Source organism: Theropithecus gelada, chromosome 7b (assembly GCF_003255815.1).
Source record: "Theropithecus gelada isolate Dixy chromosome 7b, Tgel_1.0, whole genome shotgun sequence".
Lineage (NCBI taxonomy): Eukaryota > Metazoa > Chordata > Mammalia > Primates > Cercopithecidae > Theropithecus > Theropithecus gelada.
In genome coordinates this window covers 51268177-51288103 of record NC_037675.1, presented here as the reverse complement: position 1 = coordinate 51288103, position 19927 = coordinate 51268177, and the positions used below count along the sequence as shown (strand labels likewise).

At 43.1% G+C, this 19927-nt stretch overlaps 1 long non-coding RNA gene across 1 annotated transcript; it reads left to right on the top strand.

Moving 5' to 3' along the window:
• The first annotated feature begins 329 nt into the window (after positions 1-329).
• LOC112628677 lies at positions 330-19144 on the top strand. Its single transcript, XR_003120461.1, has 3 exons — positions 330-584; positions 2868-3008; positions 18894-19144. It is a non-coding gene; the product is annotated as an uncharacterized LOC112628677 (long non-coding RNA).
• Positions 19145-19927: the final 783 nt, after the last annotated feature.

The window sequence follows — 19927 nt, the reverse complement described above, 5'->3', positions numbered from 1 at the left end:
CTATTTCTCTCCACTGGTTCATGCCCCAGCCCCACAGGCCTCCTCACTCAGAAGTCTTTGAAGGATGCATGTCAAGCACAGGATATGTGCTTCTTCCTACTGTAAACAAGCAAGTCTCTAAAAATATTCATGAGATTTTTCTACTAGGGAAAAAGAATAATATTCCACTGAAGACCACATATGATACAGGGGAAGGATGCTGGAAATAAAGCTCCATACATAACTCAGTACTAGTAGGTCAGCATGTTAACTGGGTTAATTCACAACTGTCCTATCACCAATTACCTAGCACGAGGCTCTCACCAACCTGCAACCAGATCCCAGGTGGTCCCAGTGGCTGCATTCATTGCATACAACCTGAGCAATACTCTCATTCCACTCTTCACTCTGCCGACCCTGTATTCTGTGAATTCTGCCCTAGTTGCAAACCTCTTGGTACAAAGGAACTCTACGTTTAGTCCTCTTGACAACTACCCATTATAAGATGGAGTTTCCAGGAACTCATGTGATCATGAGACTCTGCAGTCACTTCAGGTGGTCTTGTTGGCTGGCTCAGGGGGGCTGGTGTCAAGCCCAAGCAGAAGGTACATTTGCCCATGGGGTGTTGGCAGATGGTTGGGAAGTTAGGCAGAGCATTACCTGCTGTGGATATGTCCTTGCTCCTGCTCAGCATCCTCTGCCCTGTCTTTGGGAGCAGAACTCCTCTGGGTGGTGGTGAGCCAATCCCATGTGGTTGAGCTAGCTGATCCTGCCCAGTGCACCCCAATCCCACCAAGGCCACAGTGACTGGGAGAAGGTTGGACCTGTGACCCAGGTTATACCAGACGCCTCTCTGAAAGCTACTGGAGTTCTCAGAAAAAGCTTTTTCCCAGTCACTGAGTCTTGCACACTACTTGAGAGAACCTACCAGGAGAAAGGGGGCAGGGGAAGGAGGGCTTCCCTGACCACACCATCTGAGTCCTGAATCCAGCCCTACCTAGAGCCAAGATTAGCCTGAATTTCACTTACGTGAGCTAAGCAAGTCCCATTTTTGCTTAAGCTACAGAGGATGTGGTTCTTTCTCTGAAAGTTTCCCCCACTAATAAACACCTAACCTCATCCCCTCCGTAGTTGTTATCCAAGTTATTTAGATGATTATCTTCCTTCCTTGTGTGGTTTTTGCCTAAAATTCTCCATGTCCTCCCAGTGATTCCTGACCCCTCTAGCCCTTTGAACTGAGGTCAAAGTTTAACTCTTAAAGGGACACTTCTCACATTAACCCACAGTTTCCAAAGCCCTAGAGTCTTCAATGTGTGTACATATGAATACTTTCTCATAATCATATGCTAAGTGCTATTCCTTAGTCTAGTCTCATTCCTGCTGTTCTGTAACCAAAAGGCAAAAAAAAAAAAAAAAAAAAAAAACTTGCTGAAAGAAGTGAGATTTCTCATTTTAAAGTGCCTTACTGATTTAAAAAAGAAAAAGGGGCCACTCAATGTGAGATACAGCAAAGATCCAAGATGTGTGTATGTGTTTTTTAACAAATGGCAGTATGCATTTGGATGCTTATTGTGTGCCATCTATTGTGTGCCAGGCAGTGTGCTAAGCACCTTGTGCACATTTTTTTTTCTTTTTTTTTCTTTTTTTTTTTTGAGACAAGTCTTGTTCTGTTGCCCAGGCTGGAGTGCAGTGGCATGATCTTGGCTCACTGCAATTTCTGCCCCCTGGGTTCCAGCAATTCTTCTGCTTCAGGTTCTCAAGTAGCTGGGATTACAGGCACCCACCACAATGCCCGGCTAATTTTTGTATTTTAGTAGAAATGGGTTTCACCATGTTGGCCAGACTGGCCTGGAACTCCTGACCTCAAGTGATCTGCCCACCTCAGTCTCCCAAAGTGCTGGGATTACAGGCGTGAGCCACTGCACCCAGCCACATTTTTTCATTAACCTTTCCAACCTCTGTGCTAGGTACCATTATTCTAAATGTTTTAAAAAAAATTCATACTAAGGCTTTCAGAGATTATGGAATCTGCTCAAGGTCACACAACTGGTAAATGCAGGAGCTGGACTGAGTCCAGAGGCCGCTCTTACCATCCCCGACTCCCGCCCACAGACCAGGCAGTGGCCCTCTTAGAACACCCAGTGAGGCTTTCCTGGGAGTTACCCTGCATATGAAACTCAGTACTAGCAGGTCAGCATTTTAACTGGGTTAACTCCTCACTCTTCTACCATGACCCACCCAGCATAGGACTCCCTCCACCCAGCAGCTGGACGGGTCCCAGGTGGTCCCAGTGTCTGCGTTTATTAAACACTGCCATTTCAGTATTAAATTAGCCATTTTATTAATAGTATTAATATCCTTTTTATTAATTAATTAATTTTTTTTTTGAGACAGAGTCTCACTTTGTTGCCCAGGCTAGAGTGCAATGGCTTGAACTTGGCTCACTGCAACCTCCACCTCCCAGATTCAAACGATTCTTGTGCTTCAGTTGGGCGCCACCACGCCTCGCTAGTTTTTGTATTTTTAGTAGAGACAGGGTTTCACCATGTTGGCCAGGCTTGTCTCGAACTCCTGACCTCAGGTGATCCACTCACCTCGACCTCCCAAAGTGCTGGGATTACAGGCATGAGCCACCGTGCCTGGCCTAATATCCATTTTAGACATAAATGAAATGTGCTTGGTTATTTTGTTTCTGGTTCACAGCAATTCTAAGGGAATAAAAACTTAGAAGTGACTGTGAGATAGGTGCTGTCCCTAGAAAACAGTGATAAATAACTAGTAGAATTAGAAGGAGCCTGAAAATCTGTTAAAACAAGATGTGGGAACTCGAGACATGCCCAAGTTCACCCTTCTCATGACCTTTCCTTCACTGCCTGATTCACACAAAGAGGCCTCAGAGCAAGCAGCCCTGTTTCTGTGGATTCTGAATGGCATCATCACTAGGCGGGTCCTTCAGGGTACTGGGGGCAGCAAGCAGCCTGATAGAGTTGGCAAATGTGAATCTACTAGAAGATTGACATAGAGATCTAGTAGGTATTCTTTTTATTAATATTCCATCATCAAACTGTTTTTACAAATATCTACATTTATTTTGGGTCTTCCCTAGGTGGTAGCTAATAAATCTGACTAGTAAATCATGTCTAATAAATAGGACTTCATAATGTGTTACATAGCACTTGATGCTCAAATGCAAATGTCCTGGTTTTTTGGAGTTTTGTTGTTGTTGTTGTTTTTAAGAGACAGTGTCTTCACTCTGTCACCCAGGCTGAGCTGGAATGCAGGGGCCGACCATGGCTCACTGCACCCTTGAATGCCTGGGCTCAAGTGGTCTTCCCACCTCAGCCTCCCAAGTAGCTGGGATTACAGGCACTAGCCACTGCGCCCAGCTGTATTAGTTTATTTTCACGCTGCTGATAAAGACATACCTGAGACTGGGCAATTTACAAAAGAAAAAGGTTTATTGGACTTACAGTTCCATGTGGCTGGGGAGGCCTGAGGAAGGCAAGGAGGAGCAAGTCACATCTTACATGGATGGCAGCAGGCAAAGACAGAGAACTTGTGCAGGGGAACTCCTCTTTATAAAACTATCAGATCTCATGAGACCTATTCATCACTATCATGAGAACAGCACAGGAAAGGCTTGCCCCCATGTTTCAGTTATCTCCCACCAGGTCCCTTCCACAACACATGGGAATTCAAGATGAGATTTCAGTGGGGACACAGCCAAACCATATATCCAGCTGTGGCTCAAATGTTTTTATTACATAAATAATACATTTTAGCTCTTTCTGTGATGAACTAATTGTATATCCTTATTTTAAACACTGTCTCATTTGTAAACGTTTTGCTTTAGGTGTTATGCCAGAGAAATGATTCCCTGGAACAAAAATGTTTTATTTGTAGAAGGGTATCACAGTCTCTTCATCAGCATCTGATACTTTTATTTATGCACAAATACAAGCAGGTTAGAATTTGAATAAGACTAGAGATAGCATTTTTGAAACAGGCACACTGACTTGGGCAAGAGGTGAGAAAAAGTGAAGGAGAGAGAAAAATCTATATCAAAAGTAGGCATACCAAAAGAAGCAGCTGAAAGTTGAAAACATTTGTCTCAGAAGAGAAGGAAATCTCCCCATATTGCCCCCCTCCATTTCTACTCCACAGGAGTGAAAGGGTGATATTTTTGCATCAAACTTTTGTAGAAGCGTGGCAGCCAGCCTCTAAGATGACTCTTATCTGGTGGCCTTCATGCTCTTGTGTAGACTCCTCCCATAGGAAATAGGCCTGACCTGTGTAACTGATAGGATATTGTGGAAATGATGAAGTGTGACTTCTAAGACTAGTTCATAAAAGACATTGCAGTTTCTGTCCTTGGATCTGTCTTGGATCATTTGATTGAGGGAAGCCAGTTGGCATGTCATGAAGACATACAAGCAACCCCATGAAGAGGCCCACATGGTGAGGAACTGAGGCCTCCTGCCAACATCCAGCAGCAACTTCCCAACAGTGAGAGTGAACCACTTAGGAACCAGATCCTTCAGCTCCAGTCAAGCCTTCAGATGTCTGCAACCCTGGCCAACATCTTGACTGCAACTTCATGAAAGACCCTGAGGGAGCCCCAAACCACCTAAAATTGCCCCAAATTCTTGACCCACAATAACAAATGTTCATCACTGGCTAGGCATGGTGGCTTGCACCTGCAATCCCAGTACTTTGGGAGGCCAAGGTGGGCAAATCACTTGAGGCCAGGAGTTCGAAACCAGCCTGGCCAACATGGTGAAACCCTTTCTCTACAAAAAATACAAAAAAAAAAAAAAAAACTAGCCAGGTATGGTGCCAAACCTATAATACCAGCTACTTGGGAGGCTGAGGTGAGAGAATCGCTTGAACCCAGGAGGTAGAGGTTACAGTGCGCTGAGATAGCACCACTGCACTTCAGCCTGGGTGACAGAGTGAGACCCTGTCTCAAAAAAAATAAAATAAAATATGTTAATATTTTCACATCATTTCTGGAATCTTTAACCAATACCAAAATTCAAGACTATGGACAAGATGATAGGTCATAAGGCTGATTTGTATAACCATAGGATGCAAGAACCAAACTTCTTCAGATCTTGTTCTAACACACAGTTACTTAAGTCCAAAGAGGACAATGAAATGAGGACTTTCTCATTCAATCTGTCAGTCCTATATGTAATGTTTTAGGTTTGCTTCAGCCTAGCCCAGAATGCATCTTGTAAAGATAGTATGTGTGTTGACGGTATACATACATGCTTGTATGTCCATGTATTGAAGGGAAGAGATTAGGGTTTTAAAGTATAAAGCTAATATGTTTATTAAGGAAAATTAAAACACAAGTAGAAGAAAATAAAATAAAACTCTTTTTCAAAAGCATGAGTTATAAAAGGCAAAAAACTAACAGAACTTCAGTTCACATTGTCATTTACTTCCTTCCCATTAACCTTTCAAAACACTTGTTTTGTAAGTACTAGGCGTTCTTGACAATGATGAAGAATGAATCAGTGGTCAAACCTAGCCTTAGCAATCCCATCAAAAGTTCCTTGACTACGTTTTTTCGTTAAAGATTCATTCTCAGAGATACAGAAACAACAGCTACAAAAATGCATGTACATGTAAATATGTATTAAGTGAGCTTTTGTAAACTACTTAACAAGCATTTTTCAGTACTTCCTGTGTGCACCACACCAGAGCAGCTGTTTCCGGGAATCCTAAAGAAGATTGTTTCCACCCTTCAAATGTAAATCATATTTTATACTGCTACTCAGCTAACATCAAAACTCATTTGTTTTATCGTAAGTGGCCGTTTTTTAAATAATTTGATATAATTGATGATTTTCTAAAAATTTAGATCCTCCAATATTCTATGATCCCTAGAGACCCTGAACAGAATCTGTATTCATTTTTTAAAATCTCAGTATTTCTAGTTTTCACCTCATTGCTGGAAGCAGGAAATACCAAGCTAGCTAAAATAGAATTAGGTCAGATCCCTGTCTTCAGCTAATCATGAGAAAAACTATGATTAGTTGAGGGTCTACTTTGTACCTAGGATTTTACATAGATTATATTTAATCCTCACAACAGCCTTGAAGGTAATATTACACCCATTTTACAAATGGAGAAAATGAGGTTCAGAAAGGTTAAGTCACTTTTCTGCAATCACCTACCTCCTAAGTCCTAGAATCTGCATCGGAAGCTCAGTCTATAACTCCAAAGCCTTTTTTCTTCTCACAGCACCATCCTATTTACTAAACAGGGCTCTTACTTTCCACTTGATTTCCCAGGCCTCCTCTTACCCACACAAAAATAGCTTTATATATCTTTGTTTTTTCACCAGGAAATGGAAATATCTCTTCAAGGGTGACTGGCCGAGGTGAGTGGGAAGGGGTTGGGAATATGAAGGGAATGACCGACATGGCTGCTGGACCTCAGGCAGAGGTGGAAACCAAGCACTTTGCCCAGAACTTTTGTTAGAAGTCATATCTTCTCCTAGAGAAAAGTTTTACTCATTCACAAGAGCTAAAATATTCATGGAACACACCACACCAGACCAGATAGAGTAACTTTATCCTCTTATTTAATCTTGTTCATTTCTTTCTGAAGGCTTATTTCCTGGGCCAGTAATTTTTATTCACTTACAGAGTCACCAGTCGTTTTATTCCTAACAAAACCTTTCTGCTTCTTGGTGCTCAATACGTTACCCTTCCTTCTCCATAGTTGGAATGGGAGGTCAAACATTCTTACTCTGAAAGGGTATCATTAGCTATTCAGATTCAACTGGCAGTCACAGAGCACCCATGTATCAGACACAGTGCATGGAGACCTCAGGTACCTTATCTCTTGAATGGAAGCTCCTGTCTGGTAGATACTGAAGTTCAAGCTTAGAGTTCCTCCTTTACACACAAGTTATCCAGTCAGTGATTTATTTTAACGGTTTTTTCTTTTCTCTTTATTTTTTTGAGATGGACTCTCACTCTGTTGCCCAGGCTGGAGTCCAGTGGTGCCATCTCAGCTCACTGTAGCCTCTGCCTCCCAGGTTCAAGCAATTCTCATGCTTCAGCCTCCTGAGTAGCTGGGATTACAGGAGTACACCACCATGCCTGGCTAGTTTTTGTATTTTTAGTAGAGATGGGGTTTCATCATATGAATTAGTCTGTTTTCAAACTACTGATAAAAATATACTCAAGACTGGGCAATTTACAAAATAAAGAGGTTTAATTGGACTTAGAGTTCCACGTGACTGGTGAAGCCTCACAATCATGGCAGAAGGCAAGGAGGAGCAAGTCATGTCTTACATGGATGGCAGCAGGCAAAGAGAGAAAACTTGCGCAGGGGAATTCCTCTTTTTTTTTTTTGAGACAGAGTTTTACTCTTGTCGCCCAAGCTGGAGTGCAGTGGTGTGCTCTCAGCTCACTGCAACCTCCACCTCCTGGGTTCAAGTGATTCTCATGCCTCAGCCCCCTGAGTAGCTGGGATTACAGGCACCTGCCACTATTCCTGGCTAATTTTTGTATTTTTAGTAGAGACAGGGTTTCACCATGTTGGCCAAGCTGGTCTTGAACTCCTGACCTCAAGCAATCCGCCCACCTTGGCCTCCCAAAGTGCTGAGATTACAGGCCTGAGCTACCATGCCCAGTCATGGAACCCCTCTTTTTAAAACTATCAGATCTCAGCCGGGCATGGTGGCTCACGCCTATAATCCCAACACTTTGGGAGGCCGAGGCAGGCCAATCACGAGGTCAGGAGATGGAGACCACCCTGGCTAACACGGTGAAACCCCATCTCTACTAAAAAAATACAAAAAAAAAAGCCAGGTGTGGTGGCGGGTGCCTGTAGTCTCAGCTATTTGGGAGGCTGAGGCAGGAGAATGGCATGAACCCAGGAGGCAGAGCTTGTAGCAAGCCAAGATGGCACCAGTGCACTTCAGCCTGGGTGACAGAGTGAGACTCCTCAAAAAAACAAAAAAGCCTATCGGATCTCATGAGACTTACTCACTATCATGAGAACAGCACTGGAAAGATTTGCCCCATGATTCAATTAACTCCCACCGGGTCCCTTTGCCAACACATGGGAATTCAAGATGACATTTGGGTGGGGACACAGCCAAACCATATCATTCCGCCCTGGCCACTCCCAGATCTTATGTCCTTACATTTCAAAACCAATCATGCATTTTCAGCGGTCCCCCAAAGTCTTACTTCAGCATTGACTCAAAAGTCCACAGTCCAGGCCAGGCATGGTGGCTCACACATGGTGGCTCCCAGCACTTTTGGAGGCCAAAGCAGGTGGATCACCCAAGGTCAGGAGGTCAAGACCAGCCTTGCCAACATGGTGAAACCCCATCTCTACTAAAAATACAAAAATTAGCTGGGTGTGATGGCACGTGCCTGTAATCCCAGCTACTCAGGAGGCTGAGGCAGGAGAACTGCTTAGACCTAGGAGGCAGAGGGTTCAGGGAGCTGAGAATACACCACTGCACTCCAGCCTGGGTGACAGAGGGAAGACTATCTCAAAAAAAAAAAAAAAAAAAAGGTCCACAGTCCAAAGTCTCATCTGAGAGAAGGCAAATCCCTTCCACCTATGAGCCTGTAAAATCAAAACCAGGTTAGTTACTTCCTAGATACAATGGGGGTACAGGCATTAGGTAAATACAGCCATTCCAAATGGAAGAAATTGTCCAAAACAAAGGGGCTACAGGCCCTATACAAGTTCAAAATCCAGCAGGGCAGTCAAATCTTAAAGTTCCAAAATGATCTCCTTTGACTTCATGTCTCACATCCAGGTCATGCTGATGCAAGAGGTGAGTTCCATGGTCTTGGAAAGTTCCAACCCTGTGGCTTTGCAGGGTACAGCCTCCCTCCTGGCTGCTTTCATGGACTGGCATTGAGCATACGTGGTTTTTTCCAGGTGCACAGTGCAAGCTGTCAGTGCATCTACCATTCTGGTGTTTGGAGGATGGTGGCCCTCTTTTCACAGCTCCACTACATGGTACCCCAGTAGGAACTCTGTGTGGGGGCTCTGACCCCACATTTCCCTTCTGCACTACCCTAGCAGAGGTTCTTCATGAGAGCCCTGCCCCCGCAGCAAACTTCTGCCTGGACAGCCAGGTGCTTCCATATATCTTCTGAAATCTAGGCAGAGGTTCCCAAACCTCAGTTCTTGACTTTTCAGCACCAAGTGGAAGCTGCCTAGGTTTGAGGCTTGCACTCTCTGAAGCCATGGATAGAGCTCTACACTGGCCCCTTTCGGCCATGGCTGGAGTGACTGGGATGTAGGGCACCAAGTGCCTAGGCTGCACACAGCATGGGGACCCTGGGGCTGGCCCACGAAACCACTTTTTCCTCTTAGGTATCCAGGCCTGTGATGGGAGGGTTGCTGTGAAGTCCTCTGACATGCCCTGGAGACATTTTCCCCATTGTCTTGGGGATTAACATTGTTAAACTTCTTGTTACTTACACAAAGTTCTGCAGCTGGATTGAATTTCTCCTCAGAAAAATGGGATTTTCTTTTCTATCGCATTGTCAGGCCACAAATTTTCCAAACTTTTATGCTCTGCTTCCCTTCTAAAACTGAATGCCTTTAACAGCACCCAAGTCACCTCTTGAATCCTTTGCTGCTTAGAAATTTCTTCCGTCAGATACCCTAAGTCATCTTTCTCAAGTTCAAAGTTCTACAAATCTCTAGGGCAGGGACAAAATGCTGCCAGTCTCTTTGCTAAAACATAACAAGAGTCACCTTTGCTCCAATTCCCAACAAGTTCCTCATCTCCATCTGAGACCATCTCAGCCTGAACCTTATAGTTCATATCACTATCAACATTTTTGTCAAAGCCATTCAACAAGTCTCTAGGAAGTTCCAAACTTTCCCACATTTTCCTGCCTTCTTCTGAGTTCTCCAAACAGTTCCAGCCTCTGCCTATTACCCAGTTCCAAAGTTGCTTCCACATTTTCAGGTAACTTTTCAGCAGTGCCCCACTCTACTGGTACCAATTTACTATATTAGTCCATTTTCATGCTGCTGATAAAGACATACCTGAGACTGTGCAATTTACAAAAGAAAGAGGTTTAATTGTACTCACAGTTCCATGCGACTGGGAAAGCCTCACAATCATGGCAGAAGGCAAGGAGGAGCAAGCCACATCTTACATGGATGGCAGCAGGCAAAGAGAGAACTTGTGCAGGGGAATTCCTCTTTTTAAAAAAAACCATCAGATCTCATGAGACTTATTCACTATCATGAGAACAGCACAGGAAAGACTTTCCCCATGATTCAATTATCTCCCACTGGGTCCCTCCTACAACACGTGGCAATTCAAGATGAGATGTGGGTGGGGACACAGCCAAACCAGATCACCATGTTAGCCAGACTGTTCTCAAACTCCTGACCTCAAGTGATCTGCCCACCTAGGCCTCCCAAAGTGCTGGGATTATAGGTGCGAGCCATCGTACCTGGCCCCAGGAGTAGTTGGGTTTTTTTTGTTTTGAGACGTTTTTTGAGACGGAGATTTTTTTTGTTTTTTGAGACAGAGATTTGCTCTTGTTGCCCAGGCTGGAGTACAATGGTGCCACCTTGGCTCCCTGAAACCTCTGCCTCCCAGGTACAAGCAATTCTCCTGTCTCAGCCTCCCAAGTAGCTCAGATTACAGGCATGCACCACCACACCTGACTCTTTTTTTTTTTTTTTTTTTAGTAGAGAGGGTGTTTCACCATGTTAATCAGGCTGGTCATGAACTCCTGACCTCAGGTGGTCCACCCACCCCAGTCTCCCAAAGTGCTGGGATTACAGGCGTTTGCCACCACACCTGGCCTACAGCAGTAGTTTTGAACACCAACTAGACTAATAATTATCAGTACAGTTGGTCAACAGCCACTCTGCTAGTCTGGCTAGGTCCAGGAAATAAATGAAGGTAATCAATAATGCTTGTCATGATAGCTAACCTCATAGAGTGCTTATTGTAGGCCAGACACAGTTCAAAGTGCTTTACATACAGTCACTCATTTAATCTAACAGCCCAGCCGGGCACAGTGGCTCACACATGTAATCCCAAAATTTTGGGAAGCTGAGGCGGGAGGATCACTTGAGGCCATAAATTTGAGACCAGCCTACAACATAGTGAGTGAGATCCCATCTCTATCTAAAAAAATAAGAAAAAAAAATCTAACAGCCATCCTCATTTTACAGATGGAGAAACTGAGGCACAGAGCGGTTAAGAAACTTGCCTAACCTCAAACTGGTTTTTTTGTGTGTGTGTGAGATGGAGTCTTGCTGTTTACCCAGCTGGAGTGCAGTGGCATGATCTCAGCTCACTGCCACCTCCACCTCCCAGGTTCAAGAGATTCTCCTGCTTCAGCCTCCCGAGTAGCTGGGACTACAGATGCCTGCCACCACGTCCGGTTAATTTTTGTATTTTTAGTAGAGATGGGGGTTTCACCATGTTGGCCAGGCTGGTCTTGAACTCCTGACCTCAAGTGATCCTCCTGCTCTGACCTCCCAAAGTGCTGGGATTACAAGCCTGAGCCACCCCACTCACCTGTTCCTCGCACTGCTTTTAGAGTCAAGAATTGAACACAGGCAGTTGAGCTCTAAAGCTCATGTTCTTAAACACTGTGCTATATTGGCTCTTACATGTTTAGGTTAATAGTGGCCCAGGAATATTGCTCAAAAGGCAAACAAATGATTCCCTCTAAATGCCAACCCTGCCAAAAATCATTTATGTAGCTACATTTACCTCTCATAATCTTCAGCAAAAAAAAAATAGTTAAAATGAGATGCTTTAAGTGTTCTGTAATTCTGAGCAGTTTGCATTCATTACTAAGAAGAATGTAACTGCTGACTCTGCAGTTCAGAAGAATCATATTGAAGTTGAAGTGGTAGTAATTGAAAATTCGTAAGGTTGGAGAGACTTGAAAAGCCAGACCTGTTACTAGCATTCAATGAAATAAAGTATTTAGTAGACCACAGTAGTAAGTATTGCAAGAATAAATCTCAATAAATCAGCAGATTCCAGGAACATTTTAGGACTGAGAATTTGTTAAATACTGTATTCTATATAAGAAGTAATGGCTATGCCTGGAAATGAGTCCCTTAAGTTGACAAAATAGGTTTAAAGTTTTTTTAATGTCTATTTTTTAAAAATGTACACCCAGGGCTGATAAGTAATCTGAGCAAAAATAATTAAAACTTCCAAAAACTTTTTTCAACACGATAGTGATAAAGACACAACCCGAACAGACTTGCTATGTACTGATAAAAATAAATATTAACTTTATAATTATCATACATTAAAGCAGTATGACAATGGTTGTTGCATAAAAGTAAAGAATATGCCTCATACCCATTAGGATGGCTACTATCAAAAACTGAAAAATCACAAGTGTTGACGAGGATGTGGAGAAACTGGAACCCCTGTGCTCTGTTGCTAGGAATGCAAAATGGAACAGCTGCTATGGAAAACAGTGTGGAGATTCCTCAAAAAATTAACAATAGAATTACCATATGATCCAGTAGTTTATATGTCAAATGACCGGGCTAGGGTCAGGTGCAGTGACTCACCCCTGTAATCCCAGCACTTTGGGAGGCTGAGGCAGGAGGATCACTTGAGCCTAGGAGTTTGAGACCAGTCCAAGGAACATGGTGAAACCCCATCACCACAAAAAAATACAAAAATCAGGCAGGCGCCTGTAGTCCTAGCTACTTGGGAGGGTGAGGCAGGAGGATTGTTTGAGTCTGGGAGGTAGAGGAGGCAGTGAGCCAAGATTACACCACTGCACTTTAGCCTGGGCGACAGTGAGACTCTGTCTCAAAAAAAAAAAAAAAAAAAAGACTGGGCTAAAGGATGTCCAGATAGCTGATAAAACATTATTATCCAATCTGTTGAGGGCCTGAAGCAAACAAAAAGATAGAGAAAGGCTGAATTTGCTCTCTGTTTGAGCTGGGACATCCATCTTCTCCTGCCCTCAATCAGAGTTCCTGGTTCTCAGGCCTTCAGACTCGGACTAGGACTTATACCATTGCCTCCCATGGTTCTGAGGCCTAGGATGACATCACCAGTTTTCCTGGGCCTTCAGCTTGCAGACAGCAGATCATGGGACTTCTCAGCCTCCACAAATGCATGAGCCAATTCCTTATAGGAAATGTCTTTTTCTATCTCTTTCTATATATTTTATTGGTTCCATTTCTCTGGAGAACCATAACTAATGCACCCATGTTCTTAGCAATACTTTTCACAATAGCCAAGAGGTGAAAGCAACCCAAATGTCCATCAATGGATGAATGAATGTTTTAAATGTGTTATATGCATACAATGGAATATTATACAGCTTTAAAGGAAGGACATTCTGTCACGTGCTACAACATGAACAAACCTTGAGGACATTATCCTAAGTGAAATCAGCCAGTCACAAAAGACAAACACTGTATGGTTCCACTTATATGCAGTGTCTAAAGTCATCAAATTCATAGAAACAAACATAGAATAGTGGTTACCAGGGACTATGAGAGGGGATTAAAGGGGAGTTGCTGTTTAATGGGTGTAAAATTCCATATTTGCAAGGTGAAAAGGTTTGGAGATTTGTTTTGCAACAATGTAAATAACCTTAAGACTAATAAAATATAAACCTAAAAATAGTTAAGATGGTAAATTTTGGCCAGGCACAGTGGCTCACACCTGTAATACCAGCACTTTGGGAGGCTGAGGCAGGTGGATCACTTGAGGTCAGGAGTTCGAGACCAGTCTGCCCAACATGGTGAAACCCAGTCTCTACTAAAAATACAAAAAAATGAGCCAGGCATGGTGGTGCATGCCTGTAGTCCCAGCTACTTGGGAGGCTGAGGCAGGAGAATCACTTGAACCTGGGAGGCGGAGGTTGCAGTGAGCCAAGATCACACCACTGCACTTCAGCCTGGGCAACAGAGTAAAACTGTGTCTCAAAAAAAAAAAAAAAAAAAAGAAGCTAAATTTTATGTTTTTGTTACCATAATAGAAAAGTTTAAAATAATTCAAATTGCATTGTAGCTCAATATAATCATTACGCAAGATTTTTTTTAAGTCTCCGTGTAAGCAAATTCTATTAATTCCTACCTATGACACAGAGTTGGTAGAACTGGCATGGTAGGCTGAGACTAAGCAACTAGAAGACCATCTTACTGAAATAAGCACTAAAAGTAGTATCTTCCTTTTTTTTTCTTTATTTTTTATTTTTTTGAGATGGAGTTTTGTCTTTGTTGCTCAGACTCCTGGAGAGCAGTGGCACGACCTTGGCTCATCACAACCTCTGCCTCCTGGTTCAACCGATTCTCCTGCCTCAGCCTCCTGAGTAGCTGGGATTACAGGTGCCTGCCACCATGACCGGCTAATTTTTGTATTTTTAGTAGAGACAGGGTTTCACCATGTTGGCCAGGCTGTTCTCGAACTCCTGACCTCGTGATCTGCCTGCCTCAGCCTCCCAAAGTGCTGGGATTATAGGCGTGAGCCATCGCGCCCCGGGTAGTATCTTCTTTTCTTATTCAGTTCAGTGTGTTAGAGACCCCTAAAGAATGACAAAGACCCAAGGCATTTCCTGCTTGAAGATGTCACATAAAGTTGGTAATTCCATCATCCCTCAGAGGGATGATGATTTGGAGAAATCATCTCCCAAAACAAAGGACACAAGAGACCAGAATGAAAATCCTATCTCAATTTTTAAAAAATTAAGACAAGTAAAACAAAATAACTACGAAATAAATGTAAGGGGTACCAAAAGCAAAGGCATTCGAGGAAAGGCACAACAGGAGGCTGACAGTGGGCACCAGAAGAGCTCAGTAAGAGCTTCATAGCTCACCCAGTGAGATGCGTACACTGAGGTTAAAAAAAAAAAAAAAAAAGTAATAGCCCCATTTGTGCAACAATGGGAAGAAGGCAGTGTTATGGATTTGTGACGCCCCCGCCCCAGAAGTTATGTGAAAGTCCTAACCCCTGGTACCCGTGAATGTGACCATATTTGGAAATAGGGTCTCTGTAGATGTAATCCTTAGGGTGAGGTTATACTAGATTAGGATGGGTCCTAATACAGTGATTGGTGTCCTTATAAGAAGAGGAAAATGGCAGGGCACAATGACTCACACCTGTCATCCCAGCACTTTGGGAGGCCGAGGTGTGCGGATCATTTGGGGTCAGGAGTTCAAGACCAGCCTGGCCAACATTGTGAAACTCCATCTCTACTAAAAATACAAAAAATTAGCTGGGCGTGGTGGTGCACACCTGTAATCCCAGCTACTTGGGAGGCGGAGGCTGGAGAATCACTTGAACCCAGGAGGTGGAGGTTGCAGTGAGCCGAGATTGTGCCACTGCACTCCAGCCTGGGTGACAGAGTAAGACCCTGTCTCAAGAAAAAAAAAAAAAAGAGGAAAATGTGGACACAGACATAGAAAGGAGACCAGCATGCAAAGATGGAGACAGAGATTGGAGTGATGTGTCTACAAACCAAGGAATGCCAGGGCAACCACCAGAAGCAAGGAGAGCGGCATGGAGCACACTGTCCCTCAGAGCCTCAAGAAGGACCAACCCTCGGACCCCTTGATTTCACACTTCTAGCCTTCAGAACTGTGAGAAAATACATTTCTGATGTTTTAAGTCACTGAGTTTGTTGTATTTTGTTATGGCAGTTCCAACTGACTAACACAGGTGGGTAGGCTGGTAGCATCAGTTTCTCTGGACCCATTTTGATTTTGAGTAGCAGAGAAATTGGGACTAAACTAGAACTCCACACAAAAGTCATATTCACAGGAAGGCACATGTTCATGAGAATCGAGAAGAGATCCTAGTGTGCACAGCTATTCAGCTGCCTGTCTTCATTGCCTGTGAAGAAGAAAAGGCTAAAGTATCTCATAGGCAAAATCCTGGATCAAAAGGAAAATTCCCACTGATACAGAAAATGTCCCTGACCGCTTCACAACACAAATCTCCTGTAAATAGTTGAGCTAAGAAAATTCACTTCATTCAAAGATGATGAGTCAAAAAAGAACCAACAAAGATTCAAAGAAGAAAATGAAAAAGAGGCTGGGCACTGTGGCTCATGCCTGTAATCCCAGCACTTTGGGAGGCTGAGGCAGGCAGATCACTTGAGGTCAGGAGTTTGAGACCAGTCTGGTCAACATGGTGAAACCCTGTCTCTACTAAAAAAACAAAAATTAGGCCGGGCACGGTGGCTCACGCTTGTAATCCCAGCGCACTGAGAGGCCAAGGCGGGCAGATCACCTGAGGTCAGGAGTTCAAGACCAGCCTGACCAACATGGCAAAACCCTGTCTCTACTAAAAATACAAAAAGTAGCTGGGCACAGTGGTGCATGCCAGTAATCCCAGCCACTTGGAAGGCTGAGGCAGGAGAATCACTTGAACCTGGGAGGTGGAGATTGCAGTGAGCTGAGATGGCGCCACTGCACTCCAGCCTGGGTGACAGAGCGAGACTCCACTTCAAAAAAAAAAAAAAGAAAATGAAAAAGAAACAGAAAAACAAATGCTGATGAATAATCACCATGAAAACATTACCTCAGGCCAGGCGCAGTGGCTCACACCTGTAATCCCAGCACTTTGGGAAGCTGAGGACGGGGGATCACCTGAGGTTAGGACTTTGAGACCAGCCTGGGCAACATGGTGAAACCCTCTCTCTACTAAAAATGCAAAAATTGGCGGTGTGGTGGCACACACCTGTAATCCCAGCTACTTGGGAGGCCAAGGCACAATAATCACTTGAGCCCAGGAGGCAGAGGGTGCAGTAACTTGAGATCATACCACAGCACACCAGCCTGGGTGACAGAATGCGATTGCATCTCAAAAAAAAAAAAAAAAAAAAAAGAGAGAGAGAGAGAAAAGAAAACATTACCTCAGGGCAGATTAAAATTTTGAACATTTTGCTGTAAATATTTTTTTTTTTTTTGAGATGGAGTTTCGCTCATGTTCCCAGGCTGAAGTGCAATGGCACGCTCTTGGCTCACTGCAACCTCTGCCTCTCAGGTCCAAGCAATTCTCCTGCCTCAGCCTCCCAAGTAGCTGGGATTACAGGCATGAGCCACAGCTAATTTTTGTATTTTTAGTAGCGACAGGGTTTCATCATGTTGGTCAGGCTGGTCTCGAACTCCTGACCTTAGGTGATCTGCCCTCCTTGGCCTCCCAAAGTGCTGGGATTACAGGCGTGAGCCACCACGCCTGGCCTCTTGCTGTAAATTTTTAAAAAAATGTAATGAAGCAATTGTTTCCACAAAACAAGCATAAAACAGAAGTAATATCTTGAAGAAGAGAAGGTGAGATGGCCAAAGGAGGTAAAACATAAGCTGCCGGAGTTCAGGAAAGAAGTGGATGAAAAAGAAAAAATAAAATCATTACACAATGTATATGCGAACCAAATCACCATGTTGTACACTTTGAATATATACAATATTTATTTGTCAATTAAATATTCTAAAAGTTAAAAAGAGCTGGGCACAGTGGCTCATGCCTATAATCCCAGCACTTTGGGAGGCCGAAGTGGTAGGATCATTTGAGCCCAGGAGTTCGAGACCAGCCTGATCAACATGGTGAAACCCAAACTCTACTAAAAGTACAAAAATTAGCTGGGTGTGGTGGCGCATGCCTGTAGTCCTAGCCACTCAGGAGGCTGAGGCAGGAGAATCACTTGAACCCACGAGGCGGAGGTTGCATTGAGCTGAGACTGTGCCACTGTACTCCAGCCTGGGCAACAGAGCAAAACTCCATCTCAAAAAAAAAAAAATAAAGTTGTGTCTAGATTAAAGGCCATTAATTGATTAAAACAGCTTAAATTAGGTATTACATAAATTCTGAAAAGTGTGACATAAATTCCCCCTGAGGAGAAAGGCTTCAACACTTACATGAGATACTAATAGAAAAAGTTATATCCAGCCAGAACACACTAAAGAAAGGTTAAGGGCATTTTCCCCCAATATTTTATTATGAAAAATCTTAAAGAGCAGCTGAAATAATTTTATAGTGAATACCTATGTACCCACTGCCAAGATTCAAGCATTACCATTTTATTTTGCTTCCTGTATCATTCTATCATCCCTCTATTCATCATTAATTCATCTTATTTTTTGATGCATTTCAAAGAAAATTAAACATCACTACATTTTTCCCTAAGTACTCTGGGATGCATATTATTAAACAGAATTTAATATTTGTTTATAGTTTTATGTAAGATGTACATACAATGAAATATATACTCTAAATGTATATTTGCTGAGTTTGGACAAATGCATACACATGTGTAACTCAAACCACTGGCAAAATATAGAACATTATCGTTACCCCAAAAGTTCCCCCATCCCTCTGCCCAGTTAGTTCACACTTCATGCCCTCACATGCACACTGTCACCATCTGATTTTTTTCTACCATAGATTAGCTTTGTTTGTTCAAGAATGTCATATAAATGGAATCATAGAATACATACTCTTTTGTGCATGGTTTATTTTGCCCAGCGTAATGTTTTTGAGATTCATGTTGTTTTATGTGTCAGTAGTCACTTTTCACTGCTGAGTTGTGGTCTGCTGTATAAATATACCACATGTACAAATATACCATTCTCATACTGATGGACACATTGACTATTTCCAGTTTGGGGCTATTATGAATAAAGCAGCTTGTGAACATTTTGTGTAAGTCTTTTTATTAACATGTTGTCATTTTTCTGGGTCACAAGTACGTATATTTAATTTTATAAGAAACTGCCAGACCTTTTCCCAAAAAAGTCGTAAATTTTACATTCCCACCACAATATTTGAGGGTTCCAATTGCCCTAGCTCACCGCCAATGTTTGGTGTTGTCTTTTTAGTTTTAAACACTTTGGTGGGTATATAAGCAGTTTAAATTTTCAGTTAAAATATCCTTCCTTATTCTCGGCTACAGCAACAGGGTGGTGGACCTCATGGCCCACACGGCCTCTAAGGAATAAGACCCCTGGTCCACCAGCTCCAACAAGAACACAGAGGAAGAGAGAGGCCCTCAGCTGCTGGGGAGTCCCTGATGGGTTCAGTTCCCCACCACACTGAGAATCTCCCCTCCCCGCAGTTTCCATGCAGACCTCCTGAAAAGGGAGGGGCCTTGGGAGCCCCACCTTGTTGTCTACCATCAATAAAGTCCGCTATCCTCAGCCAAAAAGAGAAAAAAAATTTTTTTTTTCCTTATTCTAAAACGTGTTAGCAGATATAAAAATTCACATAAGATGGCTGGGCATGGTGGCTCACGCCTGTAATCCCAGCACTTTGGGAGGCCGAGGTGGGTGGATCACGAGGTCAGGAGTTCGAGACCAGCTGGCCAACATAGTGAAATCCCATCTCTACTAAAAATATAAAAATTAGCTGGGCATGGTGGCATGCACCTGTAGTCCCAGCTACTTGGGAGGCTGAGGCAGGAGAATCGCTTGAACCGGGGAGGTGGAGGTTGCAGTGAGCCAAGACCACACCATTGCATTCCAGCCTGGGTGACAGAGTGAGACTCCATCTCAAAAAAAAAAAAAAAAATTCACATAAGATGAAGAAAAAAAAAAAAAAAGACCATGAAAATCAAAGTGAAGAAAGAACAAGGGCCCATAAGTATGATGAAGCCAGGAAGCATTAGTACAGANAAAAAATTCACAAAAAAAAAAAAAAAAAAAAAAAAAAAAAAAAGACCATGAAAATCAAAGTGAAGAAAGAACAAGGGCCCATAAGTATGATGAAGCCAGGAAGCATTAGTACAGAGAAGTGAATGCATGAGATAAGGGGTTCATGATTATTAAAGGTGCTTAACTTGATTAGACTCTGAGCTTCCTAGTGCCCTAAACAAAGAGGGAAACATGACTAGTTACAGGATGTATGCTGTCCTTAAGGTAAAAACGTAGCTGTTGTTGGGCTAAAGTATTACTCAGTGTCTTCTGTAGGAGAACCAATACTCTGTGTCAG